Raw genomic sequence first — 25,356 nt, forward strand, 5'->3', positions numbered from 1 at the left:
TTGATCCCTGATGTTTGGCTTTGCCATTCCCTCCTGGAATTTAACCAAGAGGACATGCTAGTGTCCTGCGTTTTGTTTTGTTTTATTTTTTAATTTGTTTTGTTTTGCTTCAGCCTCTCCATCTGCTTGCAGTGACCTTGATTGATGTCCTTGTCTGCTGCCCTAAAATTGATCATTTTCTCAGTGCCTACTTCCTAACCAACCTGGCTTTGTGACCTCTCACTTGTGTTGTTAAGTTGTACAAGGTTCAGTCACCATGTGACCTACTGTACCACAGTGGGATGGGTAGTCTTTCCTGAGAGCTCTGCAGAAGCATCTCATATTTGGTGGTTCTAGGTTTTTTATTGTTGTGTTGTTTTGTTTGTTGATTTGTTTGTTTGTTTGTTCGTTTTGTGGTGATGGTAGGGATGCTAGTGATGGTACTGGGAATTAAACCCAGGACCTCAGACGTGCTAGGCAAGACTGTTGGTTGGTTGGTTAGTTGGTTGCTGGTTTTGGTTTTTGGTTTTTCAAGATGGGGTTTCTCTTTGTAACAGCCCTAGCTGTCCTGGAACTCACTCTATACCAGGCTGGCCTCAAACTCAGAGATCCTCCTGCCTCTGCCCACCCCCCAGTGCTGGGATTAAAGGCATGCACTGGCACTGCCTTTAATCACCGGCACAGTCCAGGCGAGAGTTTTTCCACTGAGCTAATGCCTTCAGCTCTCCCTTTCATTTTTTTATGTCTAGTATCTACCATGCTACCTATCAGGTATCTGTGATATGACTGGGCTAGAGGAAAATATTCAACTAGAGATTTGAATTTATCTTGTGGAAGATAAATGTGGGGCTCCACTAAGGTTGTGATGTGAGAAATAGGATGCGTTTGGAAAGCAGTAAGAGGAAGACTGAACTTTGTACCTGGTGAGTATTGAGTGTGAGGGGATGATTCTCTGAGACCCCAGTTTCCAACCTACACACAAAGGGAGTATTTAAGAAGGGTATGACTGGGCCAATGTTATTTGTAACATGTCTTTATTTGGGAATGGAGGCAAGGCGGGTGCATGCATGGTGTGTGTGGAGGTCAGAAGAGAACTTGTGGGATTCTGGGGATTGAACTGAGGTCATCAGGCCAGTAAGTCATCTCACCATCTCCTAGGCAATTGTGGTTGTGCTGTGAGTTGGAGATGCCTTTATGATAGCCAGTGGAGGTAGCTGATATGCAAGGGAATATAAATAGGCTAATTATATACTGTTACTGTTCAGATTAGGACAGGATGTATTAATAATTACTGTGAATTAACAAACATATGCCAGGAATGACCCTGATTTGACCTGGGATGTACGTATGGTCTTCCCACATTAAAAAGGAGAAAGAAAAAGGGAAGAGTCAAACCTAGAGCTCAAAGATGAGTCATTAGTATAGAGGTACCCGAGAGTGAGCACAGTCACCCCGTGAGGGTTTTTAGGGTGAGAATAAGAGAAAAGAGGCAGAGACAAAACCCTAGCAAGTACATTTATTGGCTATCAACTGGGAAAAGTTTTCCTCAAAATTCTTAGACCAAAATTTTCCTTATACTTGAGTACCCTAACTAACCATCCCTGTTGCTTTCTCAAACTCCCAGTACATATGTCCCTTTGACCCCCAACTGCATCCAGAGATTATTGGAGGGTGTTTTGTTTTGTTTTAATTCTAGGTGCTGTGGATAGCTCAGTGGTAGAGACCTTGCCCAGTATGCACAGTGGCCTGGGTTTGATCTGCAACTTAGGGGAAAAGGTCTAATGCTGCAGGTTTATATGAGGCCAGAGGAAGAGGAAGGAGCAGATAGGGAAGAGCTGGGAAAACCAATGGGAGGTGGGTAGTGACAACAGGTGCTACTTATATTGCAGGTGACAAGAAGTGTCACTTGGCCATGGCATTTAGAAGACACTTGACCCTGTTTCTGAGGTGGCCAGTACACTTGTGTTGGAGCAGGAGACACAGCTATGAAGGGTAAGGACAGGAAGATACACCTGGGCCCACCACAGTACAGCGGGAATGTGGGAAAGGAGTTCTCCTTTTTTATTCTGAGACAGGTTTCTCTGTGCAACAGCCCTAGCTGTCCCGGAACTCACTCTAAACCAGGCTGTCCTCGAACTCACGGAGTTCCTCCTGCCTCTACCTTCTGAGTGCTGGGATTAAAGGCGAGTGCTGCCACCACCACCCTGCTGATTCCTCCTTGCTTTAAGTAAAGATTGAGCTCACTGAATCTGTGGTTTGTTGACTACTGGAAGGGACTAGTGGGGAAGAAGTAGACTGGGTGAAAAGGGATGTTAAGGAACACCGTCTGCAGTCAGCTGCCTGCCAGGGGTGCATGCATAGCGGTTGAGATCACAGTAGAGATTCCAGAAGGAAAAGAAAAAGGAGGGCACGGTCTAGGTGTCTTTCTGTTTGGTTGGCTTGAAATCTAAGTTTTTCCTCTTTCTCTTAAGAATCAAGATGGACACTTGAAAAAGAATATTAATGTGCCTTCTGGTCGCATTGTTTTGTTGAAATGCTATTGGTAAAATGTTGATAATTAACCTGGATCTATGGGCTGATACTATGCATCCTTTACTAAGAGGGATAGAAACAGACACTGCAGGTGAACACGTGTGTGTGTGTGTGTGTGTGTGTGTGTGTGTGTGTGTGTGTAGAGAGAGAGAGAGAGAGAGAGAGAGAGAGAGAGAGAGAGAGAGACCTGGGTGGGAAACAGGGATTTTGTTGTTTCTTTGGTTGGTTTTGAATCACTTTCTCCATCTGTGGGTCTAGCTGAGCCTGAACTCATGATCCTCTGGCTTCAGCTTCCCAGGCACTAGGATTACAAATGTGTCTTAGTTATGGTTTCTATTGCTGTGATGAAACACCATGACCCAAAAGGGTTTATTTGGCTTACACTTTCATATTTCAGTCCATCTTTGGAGGAAGTCAACGACAGGGACTCAAACAGGCCAGGATCCTGGAGGCAGGAGCTGATGCAGGCAGGGAGGGATGCTGCTTGCTGGCTTGCTCTCCATGGCTTGCTTAGCCTCTTTTGTTAGAGAACCAGGACCACCACAATGGGCTGGGTCCTCCCCATCAATCACTGATTAAGAAAATGCTCTACAGGTTTGTCTACAGCCTGATCTTGCAGAGGCATTTTCTCAATGGAGGTTTTTCTCCTGTCAGATGACTCTAGCTTGTGTCAAGTTGACATAAAATTAGCCAGCACAAAGTGTGTACCATCATACCTGGTGAAAAAGTGAATTTTTGTTTGTTTGTTTTTGTTTTTTGAGACAGGGTTTCTCTGTGTAGCCATGATTGTCATAAAACCCATGCTGGCCTTGATCTCAAGAAATTTACCTTCCTCTGCCTCCTGAGTGTTAGGATTAAAGGCATGTGCCACCATAGCCTAACTAAAAAAAAAAAAAAAAAGAAAAAAGAAAAGCAAATTTTTAAGGAACAGGAAAAAAGCATTTTTTAGACGCTCCATTAAATTAAGGCAAGAAGAAAAAAACTGCCTTGGTTTTTGGCATGCTGTCTCATGGTGAGAAGTTTTTATACGTTCATTTCCTCAGAGGGAAAAAAGCAAGGACACCAGCCAGAGAATAAAAAATGTTTCATAGCTCTGCAAAGGCTTCAGTACCCTGAAAGGGGGACCTCAGGCATAGTGTGCGGTGAACAAAAGGCTGTTGTGAACTGTGTGCAAGAGTTGGTGAGAGTTTGTATTCTGCCCCTTTTTTCTGTGGGAGTTATTTCCTGTTGTTGACTAGAGTTCTTTATTTAGACCCACCTAGCTTCAGATGCCTGCTAGCTTGCAGAGAGAAGTGTATACTTTCAAGACAGTCTCTTTGAAAAAGTCACACTATTCATACACTTCAACAGCATGGTGTGTGCAGATATCAAGACCCTGTATTAACACAACCTTGTTTCCATTTTCAAACAACAATTTGGATCTAATGACATGCACCTGTAACCCTGGCCACTCTAGAGTCTGAGGCAACAGGATAGAACATTTGAGGCCAGCCTGTATAACTTAGCAAGACTGTCTGGATACTGATGCTAAAATTTAAAACAGTGAGTGACAGAGATGCAGCCCGCCAGTGAAGTACCACAAAATAAATAAACAAATATGTATGTGTATACACACACACACACACACACACACACACACACACACACACAAAATCATATATCTGTGGCTACATATATATTCATGTCCTAAGTAAGTTCTTTGAAGTTTTGAGGAGGTAACCAAATGGCCTTCAAATTTTGTGAGGAAGCTTGCAATCTTTCTGGCGTGGTAGAAGTTAGCTAGCAATCACAACTGCAAGCCCTGTTTTGGACAGCCTGCTCATTAAGAATTTTAGGTTTCTTTAACACTGCCGTTGAGCTTTGTGGTTATTCGGTGTGAATCAGGGTCTTAGTGTGTAACCCAGACCTTGAACTTGGAATCCTTATGTCTCTAATTTGCAGGTACTCAAATTACAGACATGTGATACCAGACTTCTTGTTCAGCCCTTTATTAAGAATATTTCTATAATGCTATTATAATATTATATAAATATGTAATAATTATATTTTAGTATGGAGTAATACCTCAAAATTAATGAGAAGAATAAAGTGCTACTATAATCATAGGAGATAATGAATGTTTACAGTACATATTCCGGTATTTATTATTTTTCTGTGTATGAGTGCTTGCCTGCATGTATGTCTGTGTAGTACATATGTGCCTGGTAACTTTGAAACTGGAGTTGAAGATAATTGTGAACCATCTCTCTAGCCCCATGTCTAGTTGGGTTTTCTGTTTTAGTTTTTGGAGACAGGGTTTCTCTGTGCCCTGGCCGTCCTGTAACTCACTCTAGACAAGGCTGGCCTTGAACTCACAAAGATCCACCTGCCTCTGCCCCCCAAGTGCTGGGATTAAAGGTGTGTGCCACCATTGCCCAGCCCAGTATTTTTTCTTTTAGCAGACATTTGCTACTGTAGACAAAAATCTCTTAAATTCTGTTTTGTGGGATTCATAAAGAAGAAAGCAAAGAAAATGTATTTCTTTAGTCTAATAAATTCTGAAACAATAAATTAGAATTTTTAAATTATAACACATTTATTTGATATTTTTAAAAGAAATTAAACTCTGTAGACTATGTGTCTCTCCCCAGTTCCATTGCCCCCCTCTCCTTACCAGTGGACAGTGTTTTTATGAACTTTATTATCTGCTGTGTAGCTTGTGTGGTTCCTACTGTGTACTTGTAAACAATATAGAACACACTTTGGACACTGTCTTGTTTTGAGACAGGATCTCTCTATATCCCTGGCTGTCCTGGAACTTTCACTATGTGCACCAGGCTGGCCTTGAACTCACAGAGACACCCGCTGCTTCTGCCTCTGAATTAAAGGTGTGTCTGTCATCACTCCTGTTTTTTTTTTTTTTTTTTTTTTTTTTCAGTGTCTTCTACAAGTGATTTTGTAATGTCTTGCAACCTGCTTTATTGTCTTCAGCTGTGTTTGAGATTTGCCCATGTGTTGATGGGTAATATTAGTTCTTTGAAACCAGTACAGTTTCCTGGTGTGTGGATCTGTTCTCATCTAGAGGAGCCTTAATATTGTTTCCAGTGTTTGCCATTATAGGCAGTGTACCAGTCTGTCCTTTTTCCATCCTACCTTCCTACATTCCTTCCTTCCTTCTGTCCATCTGTCCGCCCGTCCGTTTGTCTTTTTTTTTGTGTGGCTCCATGGTGATAAAAACAAGTTTCTATGGACTCTGAACATAACCCTTCCGCTACCTCCTCAAGACAATTAAGCCCCAATATCGTAAGAAATCCATTATGGCCTTGTCCTGTAGTTAAATATTTGCCAGAATATCACTGGTTTTATACCCTTCTCTGCAGACATGAAGGTATGACCCCTAAATCATTTTCTGTAGGATTTATTTTCCTGTTGAATCCTAGTTAAGAAAGTCTTGCATGTATATGGGTAAGCATGTGCCCTTCAGCTTATTACTGGATCATTTCAGATTTTTCCAAAGTGACCATACCCACTTAAGTACTCATTAAGAATGTGCGAGAATTCATCTTTGAAGTGTGTGTGTGTGCACGTGTGTGTGCACGTGTGCGCGCGCGCGTGTGTGCATGCACACATGTGCATACTTGTGTATGCAGGATGACATTGTATGTCCTCAGTTACCTCCTACCAGAGTGCATCTGTGTATGTATGTTCACTTGTGTGGGCCTGTATGGAGACCTGAAGCTGAGGATCACTGTTTCCTTCATCACTTTCTAATTTGCACATTGAGATAGGGCCTCTCTCCCAATTCAGCGCTTTTTTCTAGTCTAGCTGGTCTAGCTAGCCAGCTTGCTCTGGGTGTTACCTGTTCCTTGTCTGTGTCTTTAAGGGCTGAGATTGTAGGTGACTGTCACCCCTGCTCAGATTTACACGGGTTCAGAGGACCCAAGCTCTGTGCCTCACATTTGTATAGCAAGTGCTTTGCCCACAGGTCACGTCCCCTGTCCTGCCAATTTAATTTTTTTCCTTTTTTTTTTTTTTTTTTTTTTTTTTTTTTATGCAGGGTCTCAGTAAGTAGCCCTGGCTGTCCTGGAATTCACTATGTAGACTAGGCTGGCCACAAACTCACAGAGATCCAGGGCCCCACTGTCTAGAGGCTCCTCAGTGCTGGGACTGCAGAAAGACCGGGAGTCTGTGATTTACCCTCTGAACTGTCTCCTTTGTTGGGAGAGCCTGAGTTTTGTCTTAATTGTTCATTAGATTATGCTTTTTACCAGTTTAAAAGCTGAGACATTTACTTTTATAATTAGCATTTTTATTTTACTGGAGCCTAACTTTTCATGTGTTTATTAAATATTCCATCTCCTGTTTTATCCATTGTTCTACTGTATTTTTTAACCTTTTAAAAAGCTAACTCAAGCATTCTTTATGAATTCTAGGTACTTTTGTTGAGTGTGTGAACCTCACATATTATTTGGTAGTTCTTAGGTTGCTTTAACTTGTTAATAGTGTATTTTGTTTAACAGATACTTGAGTTGGTTGGTTGGTTGTTTCTGAGACAGGATTTCTCTGTGTAGCTCAGGCTGCCCTCAAGCTCACTCTGTAGAATAGACTGGCCTTGAACTCACTGAGATCTGCCTGCCTCTGCTTCCCAAGTGCTGGTGTTACAGGTGTGTGCCACCATCGCCTGCCCAGATACTTAACTTCTAATATAGTCTAGTTATTGTTTGTGCTTTGAGTGTCATCTTTTTGGGAGTTCTACATAAATGGCTCAGCCAAGGAGATGTTAGTGAAAGGACAGTTGAGACGTGGACATCAGTGATAATAGGGAGTGGCTACATCAGAGGCGGAGGGGAGGACATAGTGCTGTGGGGGTAACGCCCCCAGCAAACACAGTGAGAATCGAGGGCCTGGTGGAGGGCCACTCGGAAGCAGCTGTGCTGGTAGAGAGACAGGCACTGCCAGTTGGGGCCCAACAAAGGCTGCAAGGAGGGTACCCAAGCCTTTCTCCCTTCCACCCGGTGACCTCCTGCTGCCTTCTTTGCTGAATCTAATTGCAAGGCAGTTTGCAAGGCTTCCTGTTAAGCAAGCACCCTGCTCACTGAGCTGCATCCCAACACAAAATTGAAAAAAAATTTGTTCAAGTGCAGGGTACTAAACTCAAGGCCCCACATGCTGGTCTAGGTACTAAACTCAAGGCCCCACATATTACTCCAGCCCAGACACTATAATACACCCTCAGGTTGAAAATCAGGGCTTAAGTTGGAGTTGCATCTAGTGTTCTCGTCGGTTCATGGGAGCATTACATTCATATAGGGTAAAGTATTCTTGTCCATGAAATGGCAGGGGTCTGCGTTATGGATCCTTTCATCTGATAACTTGGGGAAGGCATTTATTCTCTACTTTTCATCTCTGGCTATAACATGAAAATAGTAATTCTGAAGTCTTTATCCTCATAGCTATTAATTTTCATCATTAAAACTAGAAAGCATAATAATGTTCAACAACTTTAAGGTTATAACAAATCTGAGTGGATTAAAGATGGATATGCAATTACTTAAGCTTTTTTCTAATCGTCTTTGTAATTTAGGCTTTAATTTCCTTTCCGGAAAAAAACAAAAAACAAAAAAAGACAGAATCTCACTTGTAGCTCTGGCTGGCCTGGAATTCAATACGTAAACCAGGCTGACCTCAAATTTAGAGTTCCCTGGCCTGAGCTTTCCTGTCTTAAAGAAGTTGCACAGAAATGGCAATGGTTAGTCTCACAAATGCTGCTTTCCCAGGCTGGCCTTGAACTCGCAGCCCTCCTGCCTCACTGTCCTTAGTGCTGGGGTTGAAAACATGTACCACCATTGCCATTACTCAAGCTGAATCCTGGCCTCTTAAGAAAATATTAGAGTGTATGGGTGTGTGTGCATGTACACACATGCTCTTACGTGTGTACACATGTAGGTTCCAGGGACCAAATCCAGGTCGTCAGGCTTTATGGCAAGTGCCTTTACCTACTGAGCCATTGCTCTAATTCTCACCCTGTCACTTGTTAGTGAGCTTTTTCCTTTTTCCTTAGTTTCTTTTTTCGTTTTGGTTTTTCGAGACAGGGTTTCTCTGTAGCCCTGGATTTCCTGGAACTCATAGAGATCTACCTGCCTTTGTCCCTTGAGTGCTGGGATTAAAGGTGTACACCACCACTGCCCAGTTTCCTTTTCTCTTACCTTAATTTTGTTTTTAATTGGAGCTGACCTAATATATACAGTGACATGTTTGCTAAACAGACACCTTGGTACAAATGACATATCCACCTAGACAGATTTTTATTATACTTTCCTTATTAATGGCACAGCTTTGGATTTGAACCAGTGAGATGGCTCAGCAGGTAAAGCCACTTGTTGCCAAGCCCAGTGACCTGAGTTCAACCCCAGCCAAAATCCACATTCTCTGAGCTGGGTGGTTGTGGTGCATGCCTTTAATACTAGCCTTCCAGAGGCAGAGGCAGGCAGGTCTTTGTGAGTTCAAAGCCAGCCTGGCCTACAGATCAAGGTCTAGGACAACCATGGCTATTACACAGAGAAGCCATCTTGAAAATTCAAAAACAAAAAACAAAAAACCAGAAAGCTATTCTCTGACCTCCACATGTATGTGATGGAGTGGCCCTCAGCCACTCCACACAAAATAAATAAAATATAAAAACATGAATAAAGCCTTGAATTTACAGGCCTGATCATTATTCACCTCTGTAAAGGTATCACATAGTCTCAGTGCAGACTATTTGAACAAACGAAGGGTGAGAGCATGCAGTTATGTGCAGCATGGTAGACAGTGGCCTCCGAGTTTGCTAACGCACACTTGCCTTTCAACTTCTTTTTAAAAGAAACAAGCATTTTTTTTATCATGATTAAATGTTTTTCCTCACTATTTAAAACATATATGTAAGATTTGTCTGGCTAATCAGTGACCATAATATAGTATTGGTGTCTGAGCTGCATGTTTCACTTTCTCCCTGATTGATTTCATGTGTTTCTGAAATTTCAAATATAAAAAAATATTTATAAATTTAGAACTTTTGATTTCAGGCAAAGAACTACTACTGCTTATTTAATTTAATTTGGAGACAGGGTCTCATGTAGCCCAAACTCATCTTGAATTCATAGCTGAGGATGGCTTGAACTTCCAATCCTCCTGTGTCTGGCTCCCAAGTCCTGGGATTACAGGTATGTGCTTGCTAGTCCAGATGTTGGATAATTTTGAAACTGTCTCCATCGTTCTGGCAATAGGATATTGCTGTTGTTTGTTCTATTTTTCTGGTAGTGGTTATCTTAGGACAGGGTCTCTCTGTATTGCTCAGACTGTAGGCCAGGCTGGCTGGCCTGAGTTTACAGAGATGCTCCTACAGCCCCTGTCTGCCAAGTGCTGGGATGAAGAATGCTGGGATGTGTGTGTGCTGGCTTTAGGCCTGTGCCACCATACCCTGCTGGCAGTTGTTTGAACAACAATTCCACATCTATGACTAAAGGTAACACTAAGCTGGGATGGAGCTTATGGTGGAGAGCTTACCTCCTAAGCATGGTTCAGTCCCGGGCAAAGCATGAAAATGGGAAGGCTGTAGAGTTCCTTCCTGCACATGTGTTTTTCCATAGACAGTTCCATTAAAGTCTTGAATTTTCAGCTTCTCAAAGTAGAAATTTTATAGCTGTGGTTTAAAAAAATTATTTGAATATATCATTTATCTTATAAACATCATCATATACTTTCTTCCTTGAAGGGCCTCCTGATTCACAAGTATGTTTTCATGTGTTTGCTGTTGGGTCTCTTGTTTTGCTCAGCCTGGTCTTAAACTCCTGGGTTCAATCTCCTGCTCCATCCGTCAGGTTTCCTGGCAGCTGAACTGTGGGTGCTCCCTACAACATCTGGCTTTCATGGATTGTTTGAAGATGATCCTAGATAGTCACTATAATGGATATGAAAAATATATTATACAAAATATAACTTAGTCTAGCTGATCATGTAAGTATTCTTGCTTTTGAAATAGGAGTAATGCTTTTACAAAAATATATTTTCTATAATCATTTAGGCAAGTTTTCTTTGCAGTTAAAATGGCTGCTAATTTTTTGTTGTTTTTTTTTTCCAGACAGAGTCTCACTGTCTAGCTCTGGCTATCCTGTAACTCACTATGATCAGGCTGACCTAAAATTGACTGCAAATTTTTAGCGCATGTTTGGTTACTGACACTTAACTTTTTTGAGGTTTATGTATTTTATGTGGATGGGTGCTTCGTGTGCACATATGTCTGTGCACTATATGCGTGCCTGGTGCCCACTGAAGGTCAAAAGACAACACTGGATCCCCTGGACTGGAGTTGCAGATGGTTGTGAGCCACCCAGTAGGTGCTGGGAATTGAACTCAGGCCTTAGTGCTGTTAACCACTGAGCCACCTCTCTAGCCCTCAAATGCTGTATTTGTATATATGACTTAATTGGCACTTTGTTAGAGTGAGTAGGACAGGACAGTGTTCACAGGGAAGTACAGAGTGGCAGAATGATAGCTATAAGTTGGCATCTGTTGGGAAGGTCATTCCCCAGATAGAAAGTCTGTACAGGTTAACTTTCAACAGTGCTTTGTAAGGACAGTTAGTTTTTTAAACAATAATTTTTATTTGTATTTTATGTACACTGGTGTTTGCCTGCATATATCTGTGAGGATGCCAGATCCGCTGGAAGTGGAGTTACAGACATTGTGAGCTGCCATATAGGTGCTGGGAATTGAACCCAGCTCTTCTGGAAGAGCAGCCAGTGCTCCTAACCACTCTCCACCATCTCTCCAGCACCCACCCCCTATTAATTCTTTTAACTAGGATTGACCTGAATGGTATACTACAGAGATGCTGAAAAGTTATTATAAGTACAATGATATACTACCAATGATCTGCATAAGCATTTTGGTTACACTCACACACACACACAGGGAACATAGCAAGAATCAGTCATGGATCTGTAGTTCCTTATTTGGGAGGCTGAGGTAGCTGGAACTCATGAACCCACAAGTTTGAAACTAGGCTGTGTAAAAGATTAGAACTGATTTATTTATAAATTTATATTTATAAAGGAATGACCTCTTAATTTCTCCACGCATTCCCCTAGTACCTACCAAATACTTGGTGACCACTTCCTTTGCCACCTGCTATCCTGGAGGCCAGCAATGGGGTTATAAGAATGGCTAGTTTATAGGCATATTAGAGATAAGTAAAGGATTGGGAAGTAGGGTGACATTGCTTCATTTTATTCTGTGGTTTGGGGGGTGTGTATTCTGTGGGTTGAAATAAGGTCAAGGATAGGCATGGTTGGAGTTTTGGGCAAAAGAATGAATTACTTTTATCTATATCCTAGTCTCTGTTTGGGTCTAAGTGATACGCAGTTTTTGGTATATACTAGTATCAGACCATTCTCTGGGTCCCTTCCCTCCTTGCAAGCCCTGGAGCTGCAGCTGCCCTGTGTGTGACCCAAAGTGTGCTATGGAGACAGGCAAGTGGACCCATGTGAGAGGTATGGGAGAATGTCCTGCATTTCTCCAGACCTTAAAACCAGAAGATGGCTTGAGTCATCTGGACATGAAAAGTTTTGAGGAACATGACCTACCAAAAAAGAACACATTATTACCATTTCTGTTTCTGCTTCCATTTAGAATTGTGTGAATGTGGACTTGGTTATACAGTCTTCTAGATGAGCTGAGCAACTTACAAAGCATTGTATAGCATTTTCAGCTCTAGAATTCCTCCTCAAGCATGAGAGCGAAGTTTCCCTTTCCCTTTTGAGAGACTCCTAGATCCTAGAAAGAGTCCAAGGTGCAGGAGTCAGCTCAGTGCTGCCGAGGCCCTCTGCTTCCCAGTGCTGAGGACCAGGAGCTAGCCCCAGAGTTGTCTCCTCGTATAGCCCTGTGCTTGTTTCAGTAGAGCCCATGGTGATCTGAGATCTGAGACACAGCAGATTAATACACAAGTCACAGATTGGGCTACCTTGGTGGCTCAGTGAACAGATGTACTTGCAGGCCTGATCTGCAGATCTGAATTTGATCCCTGGATCCCATGATGAAAGAAGAAAACAGACTTCCAGAAGCTGTCCTCTGACCTCCACATTTGGCCAATCAAATAATCAAATACACACACACACACACACACACACACACACACACAATGTTTAAGTCATGGATTAATCATAGTTCAATAATGGAGTTGTAGATCTTCAGATTCTTTATCAAGGGCCTTCACCTAACTCACTTCCTAGGACAAGAAAAGCCTGGAGCTGGGCTTCTAACATCCTTTGGCATTCTGTGAGAGCTAGATGACTTGAATGTGTGAGAAGAAAGTGTATTACCCACTAAGGCTTAGGCGGTGTACAGACCCCTCCCTGTGATAGAGAGCAGTGTGTGTTTTGGCCAGCGGATAGTGCTAGATTGAGAAATGGAATACCTTTGTTACCTTTGTTTCCCCCACTCCAAACATCATCTTTAAGATTGCGTTAAGAGTTAACTACTGACAGATTTTTAGGAAAGAAAAGGACCTAATTGCTAGCACAAGAATGAAATGCTTGTGAATGCAACTGGTAGCCATTACACCTAAGTTTATAACAACGAGACAATGAGCTAACTTTGGGAAAAGATCTTTAGCTTGGGGCTGTAGCCATGCTTGTGTGAATTGAGACTTGAGGGAGGAGCAGGAAAAAGAAGGCCTGACAAGGTCCAAGAGGTGGGATGGAACTTGCCGTCAGAGATTATTCAGTCATTGGGGACAGGAAAGTCTCTCTCACACTGCACCATCTGTGTGAGCTTAGCTGTTTCCTGGCCTTCACATCCCAGGTGAAGGTAAGAGATGTGACTTCCAGAATTTTATTTTGAAAATTATCCCATTTTCTGTTATGGTAATTCTACCGTTGATAACTCAGATTTTTTCCATGAAAAGACACGTAGTCCAGCTTATTCTATACAGTGGTTTAATAACTGAAACAGGCAGGCTATGTGGAGAAACTGTCTTTAACAAAGAGTCAGTCGTTGTGTATACTTCCCAAGTGCAGGGCCGGGAGCCTGCAGAGCTCGTGCAGCAGTTAGAGACTGGCTGCTCTTACAGAGGACTCCAGTTTGGTTCCCAGCAACATGGCAGCTCACAGCTGTCCGTGTGTAACTCCAGTTCCAGAGGATGCAGGGCCCTTTCTGGGCTCCACAGGACCAGTCCATGCACATGGTCCACAGACATACATGCAGTCAACACCCTTACTCGGCAGTTTTTCGTTTTTAAGTACAGGGAAGATCTCCCTTTATATCCTTGAGTGTCTGGGACTGGGCAGGAATCGCTGTGCTGGCCTCCATGGAACTCAGCCTGTGGAGAAGGAGCAGGGAAGAGGGACCTGACACTTCACACTTTGACCAATTGGGCTAATACTCCAGAATCTATAAGTTGGGAAAGTGAAAATATATGCCTGCACTGATGGGCTATCAAGCCTTCAAAAATACAACCTGGCCAGCTCCTCGCTCTCCATTGCCCCAGAAGCCACCGTGAGCTGCTTTCCTCAGAATCCAGACTTTTACCAAGCACTGCAGACAGCCATGTGCTCATTCTGTGGGCAAGCAAAGATGTCACTTTCATTTTTCACTCTTTTCTTTTGTACAGGACCACTGTATTTGGGAAGGCATTTGCTAGGAAACATCCAAGAGTCATAAACTCCTGTGTCTTTTTGTTAACTTCAATTCATGAATAACAGTTTCAATTCATTTTAAATTCTACAGAATTAAATACCTCTGGCCTCCCACAAAGACATCACAGGAAGAGGTTATTGCAGCTTCTGTTTCAATGGCTGTTTCTTAAATCGAGGACTGAAAGTATAAGTGAGTGGGTGGGCAGGGAGCTGTGAGTAGTTATGTTGTCTTCAAAGGCACAGCTCCAGAAATGAAAAATAGCTTAGCTCTCTAGCAAAATGTTTCAAAAGTTTATGCCACCTAGGCATGAACCAAGCAAGTCCTCATAGGGCCTCATGGGCATACTTTATTTGATGCCAGTTTTACATACTATTATAATGACTTGCCAAAGAGCTACACACTTAGCTTTTGAAATTGGTTATATCTAATGAAACATCTCTATGAAATTTTGATGATGCCAAGAATTTACTAAAAACAAACAACAAAAACAACAACAACAAAAAACCTTTTAACTTCTCTTTAAAACCTGATGTCTCCTACCATTTTGGCCGGCATTATCACTATTATTATTTGAGACAAGTTCTCACTATACAGTCCTGGCTGGTCTAGAACATCTGTATATACCAGACTAGCCATGAACTTAGAGACTTGCCTGCCTCTGCTTAACTAGTGCAGGAATCCCACACCTGGCACCAACTTTAATTTTGATAAGATCATCGGTTTGATAGCAAATCATTACGGAACAGTTTGAGTTGGTCTAAATTTGTCTTGATGCTTAAGACCTTTATGTTAGGTCTTAAAGCTTTATCATCCTTAAATACAACTAGTGTAGTGGACCATTAAACAGTAAAGTGGTCAGAGAAGAATTTATTGATTGGGGTGGCAGCCAAAAACTTTAAGGTGCCTGAATTACTTTTGTAATATCCTTATGCAGAATGTACATGTCATTTTTAAAGCAATCATAAATGTTCCAGTTGAGCTGTGCCTGGCCTCTTCTTAGTGCTTTTAAATTCAAACCACTTAGACACATGCACTCCATACTAATACTAAGGACAATATAAAGTCCCCTGCTAAGTTTGAGTAGTTAAAAACATTAGGTCTTTTGGGGTGGGAGTGGGGGAATTTAAGGCTGTGAGCGTGAAACTTGTGGGCTGAGGACGACTCTGGTTCCCGGTGTTCTCGAAGCCTGGTTTCCCTCTGGTTGGCTGCTGGCTCTCCATACAGGATGCAACTCAGGTCCGTCCCGCTCCAAAGGTATCACTCGACCACCCATTTCGACTGGAACTTTTTCAGTAGCCAGCTCCAGATGGAGTTCTTGACCCCTCCCCCCCCATTCCGACATCTCTGAGGGCCATTGGTGGACCCTACCCTCACGCCGACCGGCCCAAGTGGCCGAATAGCTCGGATGCCTATCATATTTGTGGTCTCGCTCCTCTGCGGACTGTGCCCGCGCTGCTGCCTTTGTCACCACCGGCTCCCTCATCCGCTTGTTTTCCAGAGTGTGGGGATTAGTAGTGACAGTGTGGCCCTTGGGCTGGAGCACCCCGGTTTCTTCTTCCTCCCCTATTTCGGCCTTTGATCCACAGAGCTGCTTGCAGAAGCTGGGTGCCTGCCTGCCCCTTCCCGAGCATTCACCGGGTCGGAATCTACATTTATGGTACCGCCCGTGGAGGGCGGTCCCGGGGCGGGTCCAGTCCGTATGGGGGCGGGGCCTGCGGGGGCCAGGACCTGTGGAGCAGGGGCGGGCGGGGCCTGCGGCTTGAGGTGGGAGGGAGGCAGGGTGGGGCCTTGCTGCAGGGGCGGGGCTGCCAGGGCGGGGCCCGGCCAGGCGGGGGGCGGGGCCTGCGGGGCCTGGCCGGAGCTCGCCGGAGGCTCGCTGGCGGACGTCACTCCTGCACGGCGAGTGCTGGAGCACGAGCCGCAGCTCGCTCTGCCCGGCGTCCCCTCCGCCCGCCTCCTGCTTCCTCCCGGCTGCCCGCCGCCTCCTCCACCATTGTATAATGTTCCCGACGCGCAGGCAGAGGACGCCGGGGTGGTAGCTCCGGCCTCTCCGCGCGCTCCCAGCCACCGTCGGCCCCGTGGCGGGGCGCCCCGCATGGAGCGGGCATAGCTTGAGGGGTGGGTGGAAACCCCTCGGATGCGTTAGCTCCGGGAGGACCTGCCTGTGGTGAGTTCCTGGCCGAGCTTGAGGCTTCCCGGGGTTGGGCTCCAGCGGGCGGGGGGCGGTGCTGGGCTGGGCCAGGCGGGAGCCCAAGGCGGAGGAGGCCGGGCAGGGCAGGTTGGGGCGCACCCGCCGGCCGCCTGGAGACCCCCACTGTCACGGCCCGGGGCAGGAGCAGGGCGGCGGGGCTGGGAGCTGTTGCCTTTCCAGCTGGGGTGTCTGTGCTCGTTGTGGTGGCTGCGGTGCTGAGGACGTGCGAGACTTTTTTTTTTTTTTTAAGATTCGGGTTGCTGGCACGGAGGCTGCTTCACTTTTGAGTTCCGTGTCTGGGTTTGCATCCAACTTGCTATATTGTGTTTTGAGTTTCCCGGTGGTTATGCGTTCAAACAGCTCTCTTCACCCTCTTTTCTTCCGTACACAAATGAATTGATTTTGGATCGGAATGTATATTAAACTTAACGCCTCCCTGGTTTTTAAATTAGAAATCTACAAGTCATCTTGGTGGTAACCGCCTATGACGGGGCGGGGGGGGGGGGAGGTAGAAGGACGGCGCTGAGGGGAGCCAGCTGTCCCGACGTGTAGACTTTGTACCATTGACACTGGGCACCCTTCAGAGAACCATTGCGTCGGGAGAAAGTACTGAACTGTTCATATTTTTTCTTGACCATACATTGCCTTAGCTTTAGCAGAAATAGTAGCAATCAATAGAGTTGAGAGTTGAATGTTAAGTTTCGCAAAAAGATGAGACGGTCTGTTTCAGAATAACTTTTTGCTTGCAACTAAGTAGTTTCAGGAATGGAAAGTAGGTTTTTCCAGGCAGCATGGAGAAGGGCAGTCAGCAGGGTAACAGCAGTTTTTATTTTGAGTAGAATTGGTCAAACCTTTGCTGGTCGTAAGGGAGTCAGTTTTCAAGCTTTGTTCTTGAAACATGCTTTTGATTTCCCAATATATGTTAAGTGTTCAGAACCTGTATAAAGAGCCCGGAAGTTGTAGTCACCAGTAGGATTGTTAGGCCCTAACTACTCAAAGTTGCTTTTCATAATTTTTGTTACTGGCAAGAGTTAGGTGGACCAGGGCTCCACTCAACCCCCTGGAGGGCTACATCCCTGAGAGCCCTGGGCTGTTCTGCTGGGGGCAGAGAGAGAGAGAGAGAGAGAGAGAGAGAGAGAGAGAGAGAGAGAGAGAGAGAGAGAGAGAGAGAGTGTGTGTGTTGCTTACCTCACCCTAGCTGCCACTCCATCCCACCCCTCTAGTATCATTTTATTTTGATTTGAGGGGGAAGGTACTAAGCTCCCAGCTCTGTTTTGAACAACAATAATTGTGGAACTTTACTTTCCTGATAATTGCTTTCTAAGTTTCTTCATTTAAAAGTCTGTAGAGCTGGCCTGGGTGTGGTGGCATACCCTTCTAATCCCAGCACTGATGGATCTGTAGGAGTTCAAGACTGGCTTGGGTTGCACAGTGAGTTCCGGGCCAGCAAGTGTTTGTTTTCGGTTAGGTGTGCTTTAAAATAATGTCTTTCCCCTCCTAATTAAAATACATTCAGCGACTAATGCTTCCTAGTGGGAATCTTATGACATGGACTTGGTAACTTGCCCTCCCCCCTCTTCACCTGGCTCTGTTTCTTTATTTCAGCAGGTAGGAGAATGGACTTGAATTTTATAACACCGGCTGTATGCCAGGAGGTGTCCTAGGAATAGTTTTACTGTCAGGCTGCTCAGGCCTGCTTCTGCTGAAGAACTGAGAGAAGAGTTTTGACTCAGACGTAGAAAATCTTTGCATTCCCATTGCTGAATTATCCTACGTAAAAGCTTTTTTTTTTTTTTTATTTTAGTTAAGGAACAGAAATAGAGATTTTATCCAATTACTAAGACTGATTATTAACAATGGCATAGTAAACAACATAGAGTTTTCAAGTCACTTAAATTTATATGTGATGGCTGATATCTTATGATTACCACTACTTTAAACAGTACCCTCATGGTAAAGTACAAGTTACATAGTTCAAGAATGTCCTTACTTAAAATATGTTAGACTCTAGAAACTAAGAAAGGTAAGAGCTGCAACAATGTTTTTTTTTACAGGCTTGTTTTGCTGTGGTTTCTTACTAAAGACATGAGTGAAAGCACGACTTTGTTGGTTTGTTTGTTTTCTGTTGTTGTTTTGAGACTGGGTTTCTTCTGTGTAACCCTGGCTGTCCTCTGTAGAGGATCTGCCTGCTTCTGCCTCCATAGTTACTGGGATTAAAGGCGTGTGCCACCACCATCCACCCAAAGTACGAGTTTTGTTTTTATTCATATTTTCAAGATGGAGGCCACTTAGCTAGTATTATTTACAGAACGGTAGGTAAGAATGGTATTCAGAAGGGTGAACTGTAGTGTACTTAGAGAATTTCCTAAGCTTAGCGGTTGTGGATCTCTTCATTTATTGTCGTGGTGTAGTGTAGGGAGAGAGCACTAGTTGCAGGAGGCAGGGTCATATCTGATTGTTGAGTCCAAAGATCGGACATATGCTAAAGATACCAGAGGCAGAGCTTCAGCTTAAGAGGAAATGACCTAGCGCTAAGGGTAATGCCAGCCTTCACACATCTATACTGGATTTTTTAAAAGTGTGTGTGTGATGGAGGAGGGATTCATGTGGGGTCAGAGGGCAACCTTGTTGAATCAGTTTTCCTTCTGACTCTTACTGGGATCTGGGGATTCACTTCTGGTCTCCATGCTTGAGTGGCAAGTACTTTTACCATCTGAGCTGTCTCCTGTCTCTCAGGCTCCATTACTTAGTTCTTACCAGAAACACACGAAAGTTTTAAAAGGCTGTGGCCGTTATATGCACACAAGTAATGCATTTTCTAACTGCCACTAATAAACATTAAACACTTGTCAGAGACATACAGGCTGTGACTTCTGTTTAATTTGATTTTATTATTCTAGATTGAAACAACTAACCGAAGTTGGGTTGGTTTTTAAAGAAAAGAAAATGTTGTCTTAAACAGCCAGTGAAGTTAGCATTGAAGGCAGACTCCTGTCCTGCCCACATACTGGGAAACCCTTATGAACAGAACTGTCCCCCGGAGCGTCCATCACTCATTGTGTGGAGCTGTGTCTTTCTCCATTAGTACTGACTAGCAGTTCATTCTTTGTATCAATCTGTGAATGGCATATGTCAGCCTAATAAGATGGCATTCCTATTCTGGGTAATAAATAGACTCTTTGTTGTTGTTGTGCCCCCCCCCCAAGATCATGAGACAAAAACATGCTTGACTGTCTAAAAATTTTCTTTGAAAAATGTATAAATCACATTTCGAGATAAAAACAGCATGATATCTTTTAAAATACATGTTTTAATAGGACAAAACAAATACATTCTTGTACCATACAAACTTGCTTCTGGAAGGTGGCTGTTTGTAGTCTGAGGGTCCTACCAGCCAGGAAGCCCCTGTCCGTCATCTGAACTCAGTTGAAAGTACCCGCTACAGTTTGCAGAAGCAAACACCAGGGCGTTATAGATCTGTGGGAGAAATCTAGCGTGATGTAAGCTGCATTCTGCCTCCATTGCAGTGTTCAATTCCGGATGGAGTTGCCTGGCCTCACACCCTATGCTGTCTTACTGGAGCTGGCCTTGCCTCTCAGCAGGGATGGCAGGAACAGGGATGGGTGAGGTAGAGCTGGCGCCTCACTCAGTGGACTGAACTGTGTGGGCACGTGGGGGTGGGGGCTGGAGGGAGAGGGCGGAGGACATAGCCACAGCAGGCTGTGCAACTGCTATAGCCAGTCTGACTAGTTTAAGGTGCCCAAAGGCAGCTTTGTTTCTCTACTAACTCTACATAGCAGCAAACTTAAATTCTCAAAGCCCATGCACGTCTGCAATATACTATGGCTGTGTCTTACAAAACACTGTCACTTTGCAGGCTCCCTGACTAAGCTAAGCTTTTCTTTCACCTTTGAAACCCTTCATAAGCAACTAGCTAGGGGGAAAAAAGCCACTAAACCACACTTTTCTTCTTCTAAGGAGTTTTACTTAGAATAGTGATGGGAAAGGGATTCTGACTCCAGGACAGTCTTGTGATACAGTGGGCTCTGTCAACCTGGTGGCCACAGTAAAGTCTACGCAACTGTCCAGTGGTTTTACAGCTTTCATGAAAGTCCCTGGCTGCAGATCTGCTGTGTAGCCCTTTGCTCTCCTCTTTGGCTAACTGCTTATCTATCTTTCCAGCCTGTGCTGGTTCTGAGCTTGGAGTAGTCTGCTGGAGCACCCCACCCCTGTGTTGAGAAGCATTGCCCAAGTTAGGCTCAGGGAACCCGAAAGTCCCAAGGTCATTTCTGTACCAGAACAGGTTTGCATACAATTCCAGCCACTCGAATGAGATGTTCCATTCTGGTATAGCTGTTACATGCTTGCTCTTCAGATTCCTCTCCTTTTTGAAGGAAACATTTTCAGCACTTTGTGCCTACATATGTCTTTGGGGCTTTCTTTACATTCCCAGAAGCCTGTCTGGCAGAACCTGGGTACTGTGGCTTCAGGAGATTTTTTTTTTTTTTTTTTACTCTGCACTGGTGAGACCTGCAGTGAACTTTTCTAAAGCTGCGTGTGTTTGCCTCTCTTCCCCAGTGCTCGGGGTGGAAAGTGCTAAGAAAGTGCTCTGCCACTGAGTCCTGGACAAACTTAAGTGATTTTTGTGACACCAAGGATGGAACACCAGGTCTTCCATAAGTTAGGTAAGCACAGAACAAGTTTTGAAATGCTGATTTTAAAATATTGCTTTACAATAACCAGAAATATGAAATGAAGTGAATTTTGGCTGGGGTGATTTCTAGCTGTGTGACAATAGTTGATTTACAAGTCCAAAATGCAGTTTCTCATATGGCCCCTCTGCTGCTTGTAAAGCTCCCAAAGGCAGGTAGGACAAACAGAATGTTAGGGATGCTCTGCTGGGTGGGCTTGAGGAAAGCCTTCCACGAGGATTGATCCTGCAAAGTGGTGGAAGGAAGAACTATTGAGTGTATTCTTTAGAAAAAAACATTTACTATACTTAGTGTGGCACTCTGGTTATTTTGATTTGTTTAGCTAAATGGTTTTGCTTAAAACTCAGTAAGTTATGACTCTTCCAGGTCCTTGAGGAGTTTTTTTTTTTTTTAATCTCAGCCTGGAAAAAATGGTTACTGTTTTTTATAAAGTAGCCACTACCTTTTAGTTTATATTTTCATTGCCCTTTTCTCTTGAGTGAACTACTCCAATATATGATAAAAAATTTAAATTGTCTCTGTAAAACCTTACCAGCCTAATTAATTTTGTTGTTTTCTGTGTGTGGGTGTTTTGCCTATGTGTATTTCTGTGTACCACATTATGTACCAAGTACCCACAGAGGCCAGAAGATGGTGTTACATCCCCTGGAACTGGAGTCCCAGATAGTGGTGAGCTTGCTGAGAATCAAACCCAGATCTTCTGGAAGAGCAGCCAGTGAGTCATTTCTGGAACCCTTCATAAAGGCAATTATAATAAATATTCTAAATATGTAGGTTAGTTACACAGGCCTCAGATTCACCACCCATTCTTTCAACTTAGTCTTCTAACTCTTTAAGAAACTCTTCCATAAAAATACTTGTTTGTGGTTGCATTCTTGGGTTTTATTCCCCAGTTTTACTTAGTGATAAGGTAGTTAGCTAACCTGGAAAGCAACCTTTGGTTTTAACTAAAATGCAGTTGTATTTTTCACTGAGTTGGCCTTAAAGTTACTGGGTCAGTATGGCTGTTGGTGAACCTTTTTTTTTTTTTTTTTTTTTTAGCAAGAAGGGAAGTTTTCACATGCTTTTTTTGGCAAATCATTTGGTTTCTACTCAAGTCTTTTTTTTTTTTCCCTTGACATTGTTTATTAAGGATCACTTATGTGAGGGGAAAAACAAGGTATCTTCAGGGAAAAGATGCTACAAGAGGATTGAAGCCAGAATCCCATCTAAGCAATTATAAATACAGGAGAAAAAAATATTTTCATTATGCCTGGGAATGGGGGAGGGTGCAGAGTTGAATCAGCTTCTCTGGCACGCAGTCCTATGGGAGAAAAGTCAAATCTGAGGTATCCTTGATGCTAATGAGACTTCAGATTCAGGGTGGTAAAGATGTACCCTGGACACCAAATGATTAGGAAGTGGCTTCATAATGTAACTCATTATACTATGGGAAAAAAAGATCCCAGTTGTCTGCTAGGAGCATTAGTACTAAACAAACATCATACAACCTGAGCTTGTAATAAGTACGACTAGAGAGAATCCCAGCTATTGCACAGTAACTTGCTTCTGTGTAAACCTGAGGTTAACAGCATCACATTTTACAACTCAGTGGCTTCTCCACTGTGTTCCTGATGAAGGGTTTTCTCAAACAACTGCCTGAAGCATGGTCTCTTTGGTGTGGAAATAATTTGCTGTTACTAAGATGCATTAGGATTATTGAAAGTGGCTATACTAGTAAAATTCATAGTTGTAAACATAGGAGATTGGATGTGTGATTGGAAGTCAACCTCAGAGGCTCCACTGGAAATCTGAACAATCACCTCCTCCAACTCCAACTCCATGATTTGGTGCATGTGTGTGTGCAAGTGCGTGTTTTCTTAAATCATAATCCTACGTGGTCCTAACCGAGGTTTCTGAAGCACTGGAGTTACTTATGTACAGACAATAAAAGTTTGAACTGTAGCATAATACAGTTTAGTTTGGGGTTGGCAAGGCTCCTAGCTTTTATCATTGTCCTTTGGACACCTGAATCAGAGGTGGAATTTGGAAATGTAAATGCTTTGAGAACTGTGGGTAGGAACTGACATGGAGTTGGAAGGTGCCTTGCTGCTCTGTGGCGCCCCCTTGTGGGTGGATGTGGTGCTGTCTTTGAGCATGTATGGGATTCCAATTTGCTCTGGGCATGCTTGTTTACATATGACATCAGGACCATTCATCTGTGTAAACATGCCTATAAAATTAATTTAATTCTCTGTAAGGAATTCGTTATGCTTACTTGATTTTTTTTACTTATAGAGGTTTTTTTTTAAAATATATATATTGATGCATTGTTTAACTTTTATGGAAAATTCCAGACAGACTCAGAAGTTAAAAGTACAGTCCATGCATAGCCTGCACTCCTAACCCTGCTTCAAGGGTCTGGTTTCATCTACATGACCGTCTTTTGTTTGTTTCTGGAGTGTTTATTTCTAACCAACCTGAGTCCTCAAATCATACTGGGCATGCTTCTATGAAACTCTAAATTCAGAAACTGCCGTTGGCCAGAACTATGGGGTGAAATAGAGGAATTGTTAGCACTTCCATCATCGTGTCCTCCATCCGTTAGGGCTGGCATTGCAACCTAAAATTTCCAAGGGACAGAGAGCCAGTGATTCAGGGTGTTAGACCATGTTCCACTGTTGACATGTTCTAAAAGATCGTTTGCATTCCGGATTGTTGCCAACAGGGCATACTTTATTCTTGCATATCTCTCTTCTTTATTCTAAAGAAACATTCACTTCTAGAATTTGATTCTTGTTTATTCAGTGAAATTGGTTATCACCTGTTAAAAGTCCTTTTGTTTTCAAGTGAAACGACAAGATTTGACAAACCAGCATGAGAAAGTGTTCTGGGTTTAATAGAGACGTGTGAAAATCCTAAGAGGAAAGCTAAAATGTATTAAAATGTGGACATTAGAAAACAACCCCCACATGGTAAAGTTGTTTGTCTAAATATGCGTGGAAGCTGGCCTCTGGGCCAGCTCAGCTTTTCTCCTGGCCTTTGGTGGCCCTCAGGAGGGCTGGGAGTTTGCAGCGGGCTGGGTGGGCAGGGTTGGCCTGCGGGACTGCGGGCCAGGCTGAGTGGAGCCGCAGGCGGGTGTCAGGTTACAGCAGCCTGGGTGAGCACGGGGGACTGGCTGATCTAGTGAGTGGCTTTATAATTACCTCGCTGATTCGTTAGGGGAGGCTTTGTCTTACTTACCAATTAGCATGGATGTTACTGCAGAGACCTCTGAAACCCTGGGTAGGCTTTAGTTTAAAAATAAGATCTTCCCGATTCCAGCAGCCTCACGTTTTGTCACTGGCACGGTGGCGAGGGGTGGGGTGCTGTCTGTCCCTTCTGCAAGCAGCAGAAGCTCTTTCCCTGGTGGACTGTCGTCTGAAGACTGCCTGATGCCATTGCTACCTATCATGTAGCCTCCTGCCCGGCCTCAGCCCAGGACCCAGAGGCTGGTCTTTTCTCTTAGCCTCCCCTCTGGTCTGCCAGCGTCCATGACCACCTTCCTTTGCAGTGTGCTCTTTTTGCTCTGGTACTGCTGTGTGCTTTGAGGGGAAGCAGGGTGTTAAAGGTTAGATGTGATCAGGTTTCTTAGTATGGTGTGTTCTTCAGGGTGTAACATGTTAAGTGTGGAAAGCTATCTAAGCCACTATGGTTCTCCATTGAAGTGGATGGGGCCTTTCCTCACCGCCAGCCAACACAGCACTGTGACACGTGCCAGGGAATGTCAGGCCATCATCCAGGCCCTTAGGGGTGCTCCATCAAGGACCAACTCAAAACAGGGTACCAAAGGTGAGTGAAGGCAAGGAACTGAGAAGATTGTTTCAGAAGATGTTTCCCAACAATTTCTAGCCCAACTTTAGCCACTGATGATAGAGTGGAAATAGGGCGTCCCCCATGGGGTCTTAGTCTCATTAATAAAAGAATGTAAGAATGAGTTCAACGGAAGCTTACAGACACTTATTCGAGTTTAAATGAACCCCTTCCCCCCAGGGCAGGCAGAAAAGCTGTAAATGTCAGTAGTTACTCACAGGAGGAAAATGGAAGAGAGGGCAGAGCCATGGCGGTCAGACACTGAACAAATGGCCTCAGGCAAGAGGGAGGCTTCAGAAAGAATAAGGAAGCCCGGAGTACCAGAAAAAGCACACTGGGGTTCTGACCAGCTCTGAGAGAGAAGCAGAAAAAAGAGGAAGCATTCTGCTTTCCTGACTGGGCCAAAGAAATGGCGGCGACTGGTGGCTGGGAGGGAAAGCATTCTTCTACCCATCTCTC

The 25,356-nt window shown here is 43.8% G+C and overlaps 1 protein-coding gene across 3 annotated transcripts in view; it reads left to right on the forward strand.

The window, feature by feature from the left end:
- Positions 1-25,356, forward strand: part of Sertad2 (SERTA domain containing 2) — a 103,425-nt gene that overhangs the window by 69,854 nt on the left and 8,215 nt on the right. Inside the window, exon 1 of one of the 3 annotated variants that reach the window (XM_051200619.1) lies at positions 16,031-16,330. The exons of 1 other annotated variant lie outside the window; for it this stretch is intronic. The gene's annotated coding sequence lies outside the window, so the exon portion shown is untranslated. Of the gene's footprint in view, positions 1-16,030; positions 16,331-21,015; positions 21,040-25,356 lie in introns of those variants that run through there. One more of the 3 variants, XM_051200620.1, reaches the window with a different exon arrangement.

The sequence above is a fragment of the Phodopus roborovskii genome, unplaced genomic scaffold (genome assembly GCF_943737965.1).
Source record: "Phodopus roborovskii unplaced genomic scaffold, PHOROB, whole genome shotgun sequence".
Lineage (NCBI taxonomy): Eukaryota > Metazoa > Chordata > Mammalia > Rodentia > Cricetidae > Phodopus > Phodopus roborovskii.